This window comes from Callorhinus ursinus, unplaced genomic scaffold (genome assembly GCF_003265705.2).
Source record: "Callorhinus ursinus isolate GAN/ISIS: 27379988/994484 unplaced genomic scaffold, GSC_fseal_2.0 scaffold78, whole genome shotgun sequence".
Classification (NCBI taxonomy): Eukaryota; Metazoa; Chordata; class Mammalia; order Carnivora; family Otariidae; genus Callorhinus; species Callorhinus ursinus.
This window is the reverse complement of record NW_027397140.1, coordinates 1,296,563-1,309,395: the sequence shown is the minus strand read 5'-3', so window position 1 is coordinate 1,309,395 and position 12,833 is coordinate 1,296,563. Positions and strand designations below refer to the sequence as shown.

Genomic DNA, 12,833 nt, shown 5'->3' with positions numbered 1-12,833 from the left:
TTTGAAAAGGGTTTGTTATGAATATCAAGCACATTTATCACACTCATCATTTAGGAATTCCAAGGGTTTTAGGAGCTCTGGGCCAGAAATGGAGATTAAGAGCAAATATGTACTTCTTGTTATAAATTACCATATCACAATATGTTGTGTTTTTTAATATATTACTAACTGTACTTTCAGTCAGTTCTCACAAAAAAAAAAAACACACACACACACACACACAAAGTAGGCACACTTGGTAAGCCCGTTTATAAATGATGAGACAGGCTCACACACCCAGTGAGTTTTGAGGCCAGGACTCAGGTCCAGGTATGTCTCCCTCCATAGAATCTCAGCCACTTCCTCTCCACTGCTATCCAACTGTCCCAGGTAGTCATCAGTGTTGGCAGAGGATATCTCATCTTCTCAATGGTGGACACGTCATCTTATGTGTATGTTTGGCTGATAATAATCAGAAATAAAAAGAATAAAATTCTAATAAATGGATAAAAATAAAATTGTACATTGAAAACTTGCTCCATGTTGCACCCCAATTATCAAAAGTTGTATAACCAGTGAATGGAACTATTTATTTATCAGACAAATCATTTTCTACAATTTTTGTGAGTCAAATCTGGCACCAGATTTTCCAACCCAATAGTATAAGAGAAGAGCAATAAAGGAGGAAAGTTATAGCTTTTTCAACCTCTCAGCTCCTGTGTGTTCCTCTGTTGGCAAGAGCAGGAGTCAAAGGTTCTCTGTCCGGAAATAAACAAAGGCCATCCAAATGAGAACAAGCAGAGGCTATTTATTCAGCACTTGCTAGAGCAAGGAAGTCAGCCACCATCATTTGCACTTGGCTGAGACTCAAAGGCAGGCAGAAGAGAGGGAAAGCTTATAGGAAAAAAGGGAGAATGTCATGATAGGAGGCTGTTGGCATGGGAGGCTGGGGGCAGGGGAACTAGAAGTGGGACATCCTGTGTGATTGGTTTGGCTTTTTCCAGTTGGTCCTGATTTGGGAGCAGGGGGCAAAACTCAGGGAAGCTAGCAGTCATTGACCAAGTCCTGACTACTCTTGGCTGATTCCTGCAGAGATTGTGGTTTGGCTTTCTGGGCAGGTTGCTGCAGAGGTTGTACAGAATTCTATTGGCATATGTGATCTGGCCCCACATGTACATTCAGTTTCTCATCCAGGTAACCCTAATTACAGATGACTATCTTTCACTTTGACACTTGAGAGTGGGTGTGGTAATGTGGGATGCATAAAAGGGCTCATCCTAAAAAATATGGAGTGAGACTAACACAAATATGGAAAAGTATAGGAACATGTGTGTGCACACACACACACACACACACAGATTGGCACTCCTGCCACTATGTCAGGGGTAGCTGTCCTCTCATCACCAGAGGTCTCCTCAGAACATGTCTTAGACTTGCTTCCTACTTGGTGACACACATAAAAGTAAGGTGTCTGTCTGGAAACCATGGACACTGCACAAAATTAGCCTTCTATCCACCATTATTACCTTTTGCCTATAACTGTGTGGCATAGCAACTCATGTGATTTTCCCAGAGATATACCCATTTGCAAAAATGGAACATGAACCATATCCCTGTAATTAAAGCTGGCTTCTATCTCAATCTTCTAGTCCATCTAATTGCAAATAATAATGATAAGGATCAGTCACCCCCAGGACCACACAGCTGCTTGGTAAATTTGCAGTCTTCAATTTAGTCAAATTCCAGATATTCCACCTTTCCTTCCTTCTAGGCATTGGGAGGCCTCAGCCTCAGTGAGAAAGGCCATTCACCTTTCTGCCACTGTCTTCTCTTAGTGATGTACAACTCTCTATGGTGACCTGTATCCATTTCTGCTGTTGAACTTTCTGCGTGAATACTGCTTCTAAACCCTAAACATAAATAAGACACCTGCAACTCCATCTCCAGGGGCAGCAGAGGAGCCTTCCTGAACGAGAGTCTGAATTTTCTGTCCTTTCCCTGCTTGAGACATCATATCTAGCTGCCCCCACCTGGAGGGGTAACTTTGTCAGCTAGTATACTTCCCAAATCTTTAACCTAAACTGGTCGGCGAAATATGGCTCACAGCAACACCCCTTTTGTAAATAGAGCTTTGTTGGTACACAGTGCCCATTTGTGTGCGTATTGTCTGTGCTGCTTCCTGGGTACAAAAACTAACTAAGTAGTAGCAGTAGAACCTTAATGGCTAAATATTTGTTATCTGGCCCCTTAAGAAGAAGTTGCCAACCTCTAGTCTAAATATAGGTTTAAGCTTTGCAGTTTTGAACTGCTAAGTTACACTGATCCCTTTTCCCTTCACAGAGAGGAGACTGGCAGCAACCCTGTTGATGGCCCCAGAGCTCTGGTGAATGAGTGCAATCCTGGGCACAGCCAGGCACACTCACAGGTGAAGCAAGATCCTTTCTCTCCCCAACAATGTATGAACAGCTCACTCCACACACCCTAAGTCACCCTCACTTTGAGGAAGCCTGTTGCCCAGATGGATTGCGATCCCCTCTTCATGGCCTTCCTTGACTTGTCCTTCTTGGGCAGGCAGCATAGCCCCAGTCCAAACCATGGCTCAGCCATGGGACTCATTTTGGTTCCTGAGATGTTTGCAGGTAGGATGCAACAGAAGCTTGAATATGGGTCCTGTGGTGGCAAGCTCGCAATCTTATTGTGGCACTGGGATTGATGGAGCCCACACCTCCTTCCTTCCATGTGACCACTTTGCTTCTCACACTGCTTATGATGCCCTAAGGATCATCCTGTGCAGGCTTCACCAAAGAGCCAGTGCCCTCTTGGCACATCCACAGGAGCATGATGTGGATACAAAGAATTCTAACATCCAGAAATATAAGAAGGGTTATGTTACAGAACTGGTCAAATATGAAAAGTAATCGCCTGGACTGTAGTCTGGACAAATGGATAGAAGTCTGTTTCCACAAATCAACTTTATTCCTTTGGGTAACAGACAAATCATGAATTGGCTTCAAATGGGTTTCTGCTCTAAGTTTAATCACCACAAGTTCCAGAAATGATCATAGAATGGTGAGGCTCTTAGGATGAAGAAGATAACTTTATTACCATTCAATAAAATAGAGGGGATGTGCCATTACTGCTTCACTCCTAGGAAAGCAAGGTTTTTGCAGCAGTTTCTGAGTCTCTAACCAAGGGTCTCCAGAGTGTGTTATTCAATGGCATTTACAAATGCCAAGTGCTTGCATGGCTCACAGGATCGCCAGAGCACTGCCTTCAAAACACTTCTCTGGATATGAGTGGGAAGGAAAGACAAGAAAATAGAAACCTGGCCAACTCTCCTGCGTGCCTACCAGTGTGCTCATCCAAGAGCCAGGCCTTCCTCCGCAAGGATGACTTCTAATTTCCCCTAGGGCTCTGCTCCAGAATTTCCCTAGGACCTGAATAGGAACACCGGATCCCAAGTGTGGGTGCAAACATGCGCACACACAAATATACACTTACACATGTACACCTTATAAGTACATGCATGTGCAGACACAGACACATATATACACACCCACATCCACCTACATACACACATGTATATGCATATTCACATGCTCATACCTTGTTGACTGTGTGGACTTTTCCATTTTTTTGAAGGTTGTTCACACTTAATTCTCCATTCCTATTCTGTCCCTTAGAAATAACTCATAAACCTGCTTTGGCAGCTCTGAAGCACATATTGTCGGCTGCATCCCAGCAGCTTTAGAAATCATCTTAGGTGGAAATGCCATCTTAAAAGCATATTTAATTGCTCATTGCACAAGCTAAGGGGATGTGAGGAAGAGTCATACAGAACCACAGGGGAACACGGAGATCTCTGAAGTGTTAGGAAGACCAGCCCTGGTGGACTGGGACATTTCAAGTCAATTACTCTGAATTTTTTTTCCTTTTGCCCCAATATGTCTCTGGCAATCCTTTCATTTCTAATCTTTCAGTCTCTCTCTATCTCATATAAACACTTAGATTTGAATTTTACTTTGTTAGCCAAACTGAAAATCTTTTTTTTTTTTTGGTAAAAACTCAGTTAAGTCCATTTACATTATATATTTAATGTTAGCTCTGTCATAGTGTTTATCATATTTCATGGCATATTCATTATATCCTATTGTTTTATATTTCATATCTTTCAAGTCAAGCTAATACTTTTCACACAAAAACACATTCTTGTGAAATTCAAAATTAAAGGGGAGAATAGCCAACAAAAGGATAAATGAAACAATGAGCCATCCTTGTCTCCATTGAGGTCTGATTTTTTTAAAAATTTTTTTATTAACATATAACGTATTATTTGTTTCTGGGGTACAGTTCTGTGATTCATCAGTCTTACACAATTCACAGCACTCACCATAGCACATACCCTCTCCAATATCCATCACCCAGCCACTCCATCCCTCCCACCCCCCCTCCACTCCAGCAACCCTCAGTATTTTTTCCTGAGATTAAGAGTCTCTTATGGTTTGTCTCCCTCTCTGTTTTCATCTTGTTTCATTTTTCCCTCTCTTCCCCTATGATCCTCTGTCTTGTTTCTCAAATTCCTGTGCATACCTTTGCTTAGTGAATTCTCCCAGAATACTGAATGAGAAATTAGAGCCATGAGCCCACAACAAGGAATGGCGGAGAGAAGAGTGTGATGCTGTGACATGGGGCCAAGTCCATGGCCCACACCTGAAAGACACAATAGTCAGGAGAGCATTCTGTAAAACATACAACATCACACAAACATAAGCAACAGTTATTATCATTGCCCTGGGCCCCAGGTGTGGAGTTAGTAACTTGACGAAAGTCATGGACTCCTTGGGAGGGTGACAAGAGCACCTCGGCTTGCCCAGAGGTGAACCAGGCATCCCTCACCATGCGGTTAACCTTACAGCACTCCAGGGGTCATGTTCACAGCACAATATCAACTGGAACAATAACACTAGATTCCAGGGATACTGGGAGGCCTGAAATTCTACACAGACATCTGTGATACAATAGGATGCAAACCAGGAAAATTATACTCATCATTTTGATTTGGTGTAAGGATAAGATATAATAAATGCAAGGTTTCTGTAACTGTCCTTGGCAATAACACACTCAGTAAACAGTAGTAGTTATTATTTTCCTTTTAGTTTGTTAAAGTAAAAAAATTAATCTCTATTATATACCCCTGCTCTGCATACATTATAGAGATGAAATAGGGTAATAAGTCTCAAAATATTTAGAGAAGTTACTCACATTCAAAAAGTTCCTCTGCTCCTTACTCAGTGTTCCTCTGATCCTTACTCAGACCTCGCTTCTGCCACATTCTTGGGGACATGACTATAGAACGAAGCTGTGTGGTTCTGAACAGCCAGGCTTGCAGCAGACGCTTGGAGGGGTTGTTACCCAACAGTTAAGGAGGTAACTACCCACTCCAACCTCATCCACAGAAGGAGAAGGATGGAATTCTGTTTGCTGAGGAGCTTCCAGAACTAACATTCTGTTATTCTACATCTCATAAACTGTTGAGTGAAGGAGTAGTGATGACAATGCTGATAGCAAGACTTCACAGTGCTCACTCATCACGTTCCCAGCAGAGGTGAGCTTGCAGAACCAGGCTATGTTCTCAGTAGTCAGTACATGGGAAAGCACCGCTGCATGCCAATATCAGCCATCTCCCATGTCCCTCCCCGAGAATGCTGAGATCTGGTAACAGATGGAGACTGAGGGTGGAATCCCAGCTGTTTCTAAAACCCTGGTTGCTAAGGCTGGACATGCTCACTGGGGAAGAAAGCTGGACAGGATTATTCCTCTCATTTGATGTCCCCACACAATTAAGGAGTAGTCCTTTATTCTTCTGGAATTCAGGACAAATACCAAGGACATTTATGGCTCTGTCCAGCTTGAACTGCTTCTCGCATGGTTTCCTGACGTTCCTAAGCTGCCTTTTCTTGCCACTGTGGTCCCCGGGTGCACCATCACTTCAGGTCATTTTAACCCAATGAGGCCGTGGAACTGGCCTGCACTCTACTCTGACAAGTCCTGTTTGTTTATGGGGCAGCCCAAAAAGGATGTGTGAAAACATCTGTTAAGGTAATCACACCTGGGCTATGAGAACTGCTCAATGCTCAAGGGCATTCTGCTCTCTCTCACCCCTGCCATTACTCCTACCTCCCCAGCTGTGATGCAGCTCACCTCTTACCTAGATGGAGAGGGTCTGAGATGGGCCTGTGCAGCTCAGCATTGCCTAACTACATGCCTGCTGATGTTCTCACCCTGCTTTTGCTTTGTTGGCTCTGCAAACTGGGAAACCAGAGAGTCCACACCAGCTTGCATGCCACCACTACAACCCAACTAAATAGCCCTGGAAGTGTGATGGACATTGCAACATTTCCTGAGAGTCTTCTTGCTTTTCTTCCTTCATTTTCCTTTAGCCTGATTTGTTCACTTCTTTTTTATTATTCCCCCATGTTATATGCACTGATAAGAGTATTTCCAAATGTGATTTTTTAATAAGGTCCTAAATTAGCAAGTGGACATCTCACCATTGGACAATCAAATTGCTCCAGGCCCCAGAGGTTTCTACTACTCCATCCAACCTCTTTGAAAACATGCTCAAAGCAATTTGGTCTTCCTGCCTTCTATTGTTGAAAGACCCATGCTGGGCCTTATCTTCCTGCAAAAAGGAACCTACTGGGGTTCAGAACAGAGTCCAGGAGCCCTTACTTGTTTCCTTTTGTCTAGGACTCATTCATAGCATGCTAGCTGCAGGCACCCTGCAGGCACCATGTATTCTTGACATTGCTTGCATAAGAGAGGAACAGCACCCCACCCTTAGGAGGAAAATACGAACTTTTAAGGTAGAAGGCTTGGTCAAAGACTCAGGCCCTAAAACCCAGGAGCCACCTTCCACTAACTGGAATGGTGAAACTGGGATCTTCCTCACAGGGGAGACCCAGGTCAAGGGGCATCTTGGCCAGGGAACAAGGAAGCCTGAGCCTTGTGGGCTTCATCACCATCCAACATGGCCTGGCTGGGGGCCCTGGGAAGCCATCCTCCTACTTCCCTGTGGCTTGCTAAGAAAACAAGACTCATTGAAACTCAACCAAAACTATGAGTCGTTTTTCCTCAGTCTTATAAAAATCAATATAAGTTCCAGAACTGAATGCTTGTCTAGTCACACAGACTCTAGTATTTGTGAAACTGGATTTATTTTAGCAGTTTGAATAATGTTTATTTTCTCAAGTTCTCACCCCCTCTTCTTCCTCTCTGTGCATTTAGCTGTGTACCCAAATATGGCAGTTGCTGAGATGCTGGAGGTTAAAGCACTAATGACTCAGAATCAGTTTAGAGTTGACAAATAATGGGGCTTTATCCTGAATTCTTTATGGATCAATAAAAGGAACAGATTCAAATAGACTTGTTCTATCAGGTCTACAAGGAGTACTAACACCTTAAGCTGGGCCACTAGGGCATTGTCAAACAAAGACCAAAATCATGATTCCCATACATTTATAAAATGAACATGTTAAAGAGTTTATTTAACTCATTATCAGTGAGGGAACTAGTAAAATGTTACAGCCAGTTACAATGAAGGAGAACTAAGAACAGACATATTAACAGATCAGGAATATTGACAGGAATGTATAAATGGAAGCAAAGTGGCCTCTTCAACCATGGGGAGGAAGTTACTTGGAACTCCACAGCACTGCAGAGTTTACATGGCTACAGACAGGAAGTATTTTTCATTGCTGTGAGCTGTCTACAACTTACTGAGGTGTAAAATAGTTCCCTTAGAACCAGAATGGATACCCTGGAAGGGTGAGTCACAGACAGGGCCGTTTCCCCAAAAACACATCTTTTTGTATGGGAATAGGCAGGCACCACATAGTTCCAGCACCGGGATCAATTGCTGGGGCCCCAGGTGTGCCTCTTTCTGTGGCAGAGGCCAGGCAGAGGCTGTGGCTGTGGATCTGCGTATTTCTATTTCTAAAACAATTTCCCAGATGATTTGGTTGCACATTTATTTTGAGTGAAGAATTAATTTGCAATTTATATTCTCCACAGTCTCTCTTCCAATTTCCCTCTCTCTGAGACCACACTCAGGGCTCCTCAAAGCCACATGGAGTATTGACAGGAGGGACATTTGGGATATGGCCAACTGCTCAAAATCAAATCTGATCTAGGCACCATTATGCCTTCGGTTCCATCTGCGGAGTTTAATCAGCCACGTCTCTATAGTGGTCTATTTTTTAAATGAATTGTCCCTAGAATGCATTCATTTATTTGATGATGCTTATAACAATAATTTGAGTGACGAGTATTTAATGACCACATCATATTGTATGCTAAGCCCTTTCAGGCATTATCTCATTAATGAATTACAACAATTTTAAGGGATGGTTATTATTATTATTCCTACTGTGTAGGTGATGAGGCCAAGATCCTGAGAGGTAAGACACAAGTGGAGGTAAGGCTGTGACTTCTATAGCCCTGGCCCCTATAGAGTGCTCTGGATTTTCCTAGTTTGAGGTGCCAGTGCTTTAGGGGGGGCGTCCAGAAGGTGCACTTGTGCTGAAGAGAAGAGAAGGAAAGAATGAGAAGTAGGAGGGAAGACACAGAAAGAAAGCAAGGATCCCCAAAGACAAGTCTTCTGTCTTACGCCTTGGAACATAAACTAACCTTTTGGGTGAGAAAGAGTCTTTGTTCTCTTACTCTCTAATTGTTTATAAAAGGAAAATAACAGAGCAAATTGGCCATTAAACCAACTGAACACCAATTGAGCTACTCCATCCATATGCAATCAGAGAAAGAGCAGCAGCTCCAGCGGCAGATCAAAGGCCCAAACAGCAAGTTGCTGAAACTCCACCTGCCTTTCAGGTCATTTGATCACCAAAGACCAAAGGACTCAAAACCTGCAGGTTTTTAGCTGTGTCTATTTTCCAAAACAAATGTTCTTCTTAAAAGTATGTTTGGAAATGACCTTTTACTCAGTGATTCAGAAGAGAAGACAGACTAGACTGCCCCTCACACCCACCCCTGCCGTCCTGCTGCCACACACACTAATTTATCCAAGCTAAGAGTATCCTTCTGAGAAAGCAGGGAACACTGTCAGCAGAGGGTATTATGAGGTTCGGAAGCCTCAGTTCTCTAAGGAGCCACCAGGCCTCTGTTACAATGAAGCTGTCAAATATGGACTGTTCTGTGCTAAACACAGAACCAGATGGAAAAGGACACATAAGAAGCTTTGGCCACAAAACAGGCACTCAACAAATATCTGTTGAAGTACTAGGAATGAATGACAATTGTACCTACATGCTAATCTTTACCCTACAGGAACAGAACAGATTACACTAATACCTTTTGTAGAAATGAATGGATAAAGGCCTTTTCTTTTTTAATTCAAAATTCAGATTTTCTAAGTTCAAGGCTAAGAACTCAGAGTAGTATAACTCAAATAGAATCAGATCTCCTCTGCACACAGTATTTTCATGGTCTGTTCTTGAAGATTGATGTTAAATTCTAGGCATTCAGGCCATTATCTCTCCAAATGAAATGCTCTTAGAAGAAAACATAGTGGGTTTTCAGCAATTTCTCCTCCAATTTCAGCCAGAAATATATTTTTAATGGACACAATGAATCCTTTAAATGAATTTTAATAATAAAAATGCTCTGCAGATACCCTCACTAAACTGCTATCTGTTACCTGTCCCCCCCCCCCCCGGTACACAGGGCAACCCACCAGATCAAGGTCCGTGAAAAGAAACGGGGACACAGCAGCCAGCAAATTGCAATGGACTTGGTAATTTCCTAATATGCAGTGCTTGTCTTGCACAGTCCATTCAAGAAAGCATCTTTTTTCAGACTACTGTTAATCATCTTATGACTATTATTATTATGACTCGTCTTATGGCATCCCAGCACTGTCCTAGAGTTCCTTACCACAGCCCCACCATGCAGGAATCAATACCTTGTGTTATGGCTGAGAAAGCTGAGACTTAGGGAAGCTTCCTCTGCACTAAGGAGCAGAATTTTCAGACTCCAAAATCCAGGTATTTCAGCACAATTTATGCCATTGGCCACACTGAAGACTCCTTTCTGGCCTCCCTTTTGCCCTCCAGGGTAGGTAAGGCAGGGCCTGGCATCTGCAAGATCTCATGGTCAGAGCATTCCCCCTATTGCAATAGCTCCTTCCCCTAAATGAAATAATACCCTAGGATAAAATCTGTCTTTACCTAAGTATAGATTCTTTGTTATCTAGCAGTACTATTATTTCCATTCATAAGTGAATAAACTGAGGCACAGGGAGGATGCAGAGCTCACTAAGGTATACAACTTAGAACGCAGCACCAGAGCCCTGTGCTCAACAGCTATGCTTTCTCCTGGTATGTGTTTCATACAGACTTTCCATCTATATGGAGGAAGAGCCTGCCCCAAAGAAAAGGGGATCTAAAGGACTTGGAGCAAGATGGCGGAGGAGTAGGAGACCTAGATTTCGTCTGGTCTCAGGAATTCAGCTGAATAGGGATCAAACCATTCTGAACACCTACGAACTCAACAGGAGATCGAACAGGAGAGTAGCAACAACTCTCTGAACAGAGAAGCGACCACTTACTGGAAGGTAGGGCGTGTGGAGAAGTGAATCCGAGGTGATATTCGGGAGGATAGACGGCGGGGGGGGGGCCTCCGTCGGCCGCTTCTGGCAAGTGATAAGAGCCGCGGAGCACAAAATCGGACCTTTTAGAAGTTGGCTCGGCGGAGGGACGTCGCTGCAGTGGCTAAGCGGGGGCTGGAATCCTCCCGGGACAGTGTGGTCTCAGGACCCTTGGGGTCACGGAGAGACTGGGGGTGCCTGAGTGCGCCAGAGCTCCCAGGTATAAGAGTGGGGAAGCCGGCTGCACAGACGGAGCAGAGTCGCGGGCTCTCAGCTCGGGGTTGCCATAAACTGTGATCTGCGGCCCAGTCGGGGCACGGCTCCCCCAGCAGGGACCCAACAAGCAGCAGATCTGGGGAGACTCCCCTTCCGTCCCGGGGAGGAGCGGTGCGGGAACGCACTGCAGGGATCTGCTGGGTTTGGAGACTCCGTGCGGGGTCGGGTGCCAGAGATAGCAACGCTCGATCACAGGCCGGGTGAGCACGGAGTGCGGCCGGAGACCGGGGACACGGGAGTGACTGCTTTTCTCTGGGGACACACTGAGGAGCGGGGCCCCGAGTTCTCAGCTCCTCCGGGTGGAGATTGGGAGGCCACCATTTCTGCCCTGGTCCTCCAAAGCTGTACCGAGAGCTTGTAGGGAACAAAAGCTCCTGAGAACAAACCGGAGCAGCTTCCTTAGCCCGGACCGACAAGGGCGGGACAATTCCGCCTCCGGCAAAGACATTTGGAAACCACAGCAACAGGCCCCTCCCCCAGAAGATCAGCACAAACAGCCAGCAAGCCAAGATCAAGTTGATCGATCAAGGAGAATGGGAGAACTCCAGCACTAGGGGAATACTGCACATAGATTCATGGCTTTTTTTTTTTTTTTTTTCACCATGATCCATTATTTCATCAAAGTTAATTTTTGTTGACTGTTTTTTTTATTTTTCTTTTTCCCTTTTTCAACCAACATCTTATCAATCCCTTTTTTTAAAAAAAAACATTTTTTATTTTTCATTTTTAGAGTCATATTTTATCCCTTCATAGTAGTTACCCTTATTTTTGGCATATATATATATAAGTTGTTCTCTCTTTAAAATTTTGGGGTACAGTTTCTTCTAACAGATCAAAATATACCCTAAATCACTAATGTACGGCTTTGTTCTAGTCTCCTGCCTGATCACATTCAGTCCCTTTTTCCTTTTTTTTTTTCTTTTCTCTTAAATCTTCTTTCTTTTTTCAAACAACTTATCTTACCAAGTCCTTTTATAAAATCCTTTAAAATTTTCATCTTTACATTCATCTTCCATCCCTTCATTGTATCAACCCTTATTTTGTACATATATGTCTTTCTTCCTTTAAAATTTTAGGAGGCACTTTTTTCTAACAGACCAAAATACGCCCAAAATCTAGTGTGTGGCACTGATCTATGCACTAGCCTGATCATATTTGACCACATTCTGCTTTTTTTGTATTGTTCTGTTTTTGTTTTTATCCTTTTTTTTTCCTTTTTTTTTCTCTTTCTTTTTTCTTTCTTTCCCTTTCTTGTCCCCTGGTTTCAGGTCTTCTCTGATTTGTATACAGTATATTTGCTGGGGACGTTGTAAACCTGTTAGCATTTTGTTCTCTCATTCATCTATTCTCCTCTGGACAAAATGACAAGACGAAAGAAATCACCTCAGCAAAAAGAACAAGAGGTAGTACCGTCAGCCAGGGACCTACTCAATACGGACATTAGTATGATGTCGGACCTAGAGTTCAGAATCATGACTTTAAAGATACTAGCTGGGCTTGAAAAAAGCGTGGAAGTTATTAGAGAAACCCTTTCTGGAGAAATAAAAGAACTAAAATCTAACCAAATCGAAATCAAAAAGGCTATTGATGAGGTGCAATCCAAAATGGGGGCACTAACTGCTAGGATAAATGAGGCAGAAGAGAGAATCAGCGATATAGAAGACCAAATGATGGAAAATAAAGAGGCTGAGAAAAAGAGAGAGAAACAATTACAGGATCACGAGGGCAGAATTCGAGAGATAAGTGATACGATAAGACGAAACAACATTAGAATAATTGGGATCCCAGAAGAAGAAGAGAGAGAGAGAGGGGCAGAAGGTATATTGGAGCAAATTATAGCAGAGAACTTCCCTAATGTGAGGAAGGAAACAGGCATTAAAATCCAGGAGGCACAGAGAACCCCTCTCAAAATCAATAA

At 43.3% G+C, this 12,833-nt stretch overlaps 1 long non-coding RNA gene across 1 annotated transcript; it reads right to left on the bottom strand.

Annotated features, from left to right (window-relative positions):
• Positions 1-286: 286 nt before the first annotated feature.
• Positions 287-5,403, bottom strand: LOC141371573 (uncharacterized). Its single transcript, XR_012376640.1, has 3 exons — positions 5,242-5,403; positions 4,570-4,689; positions 287-441 (listed from the first exon to the last, which is right to left on the bottom strand). It is a non-coding gene; the product is annotated as an uncharacterized lncRNA (long non-coding RNA).
• Positions 5,404-12,833: the final 7,430 nt, after the last annotated feature.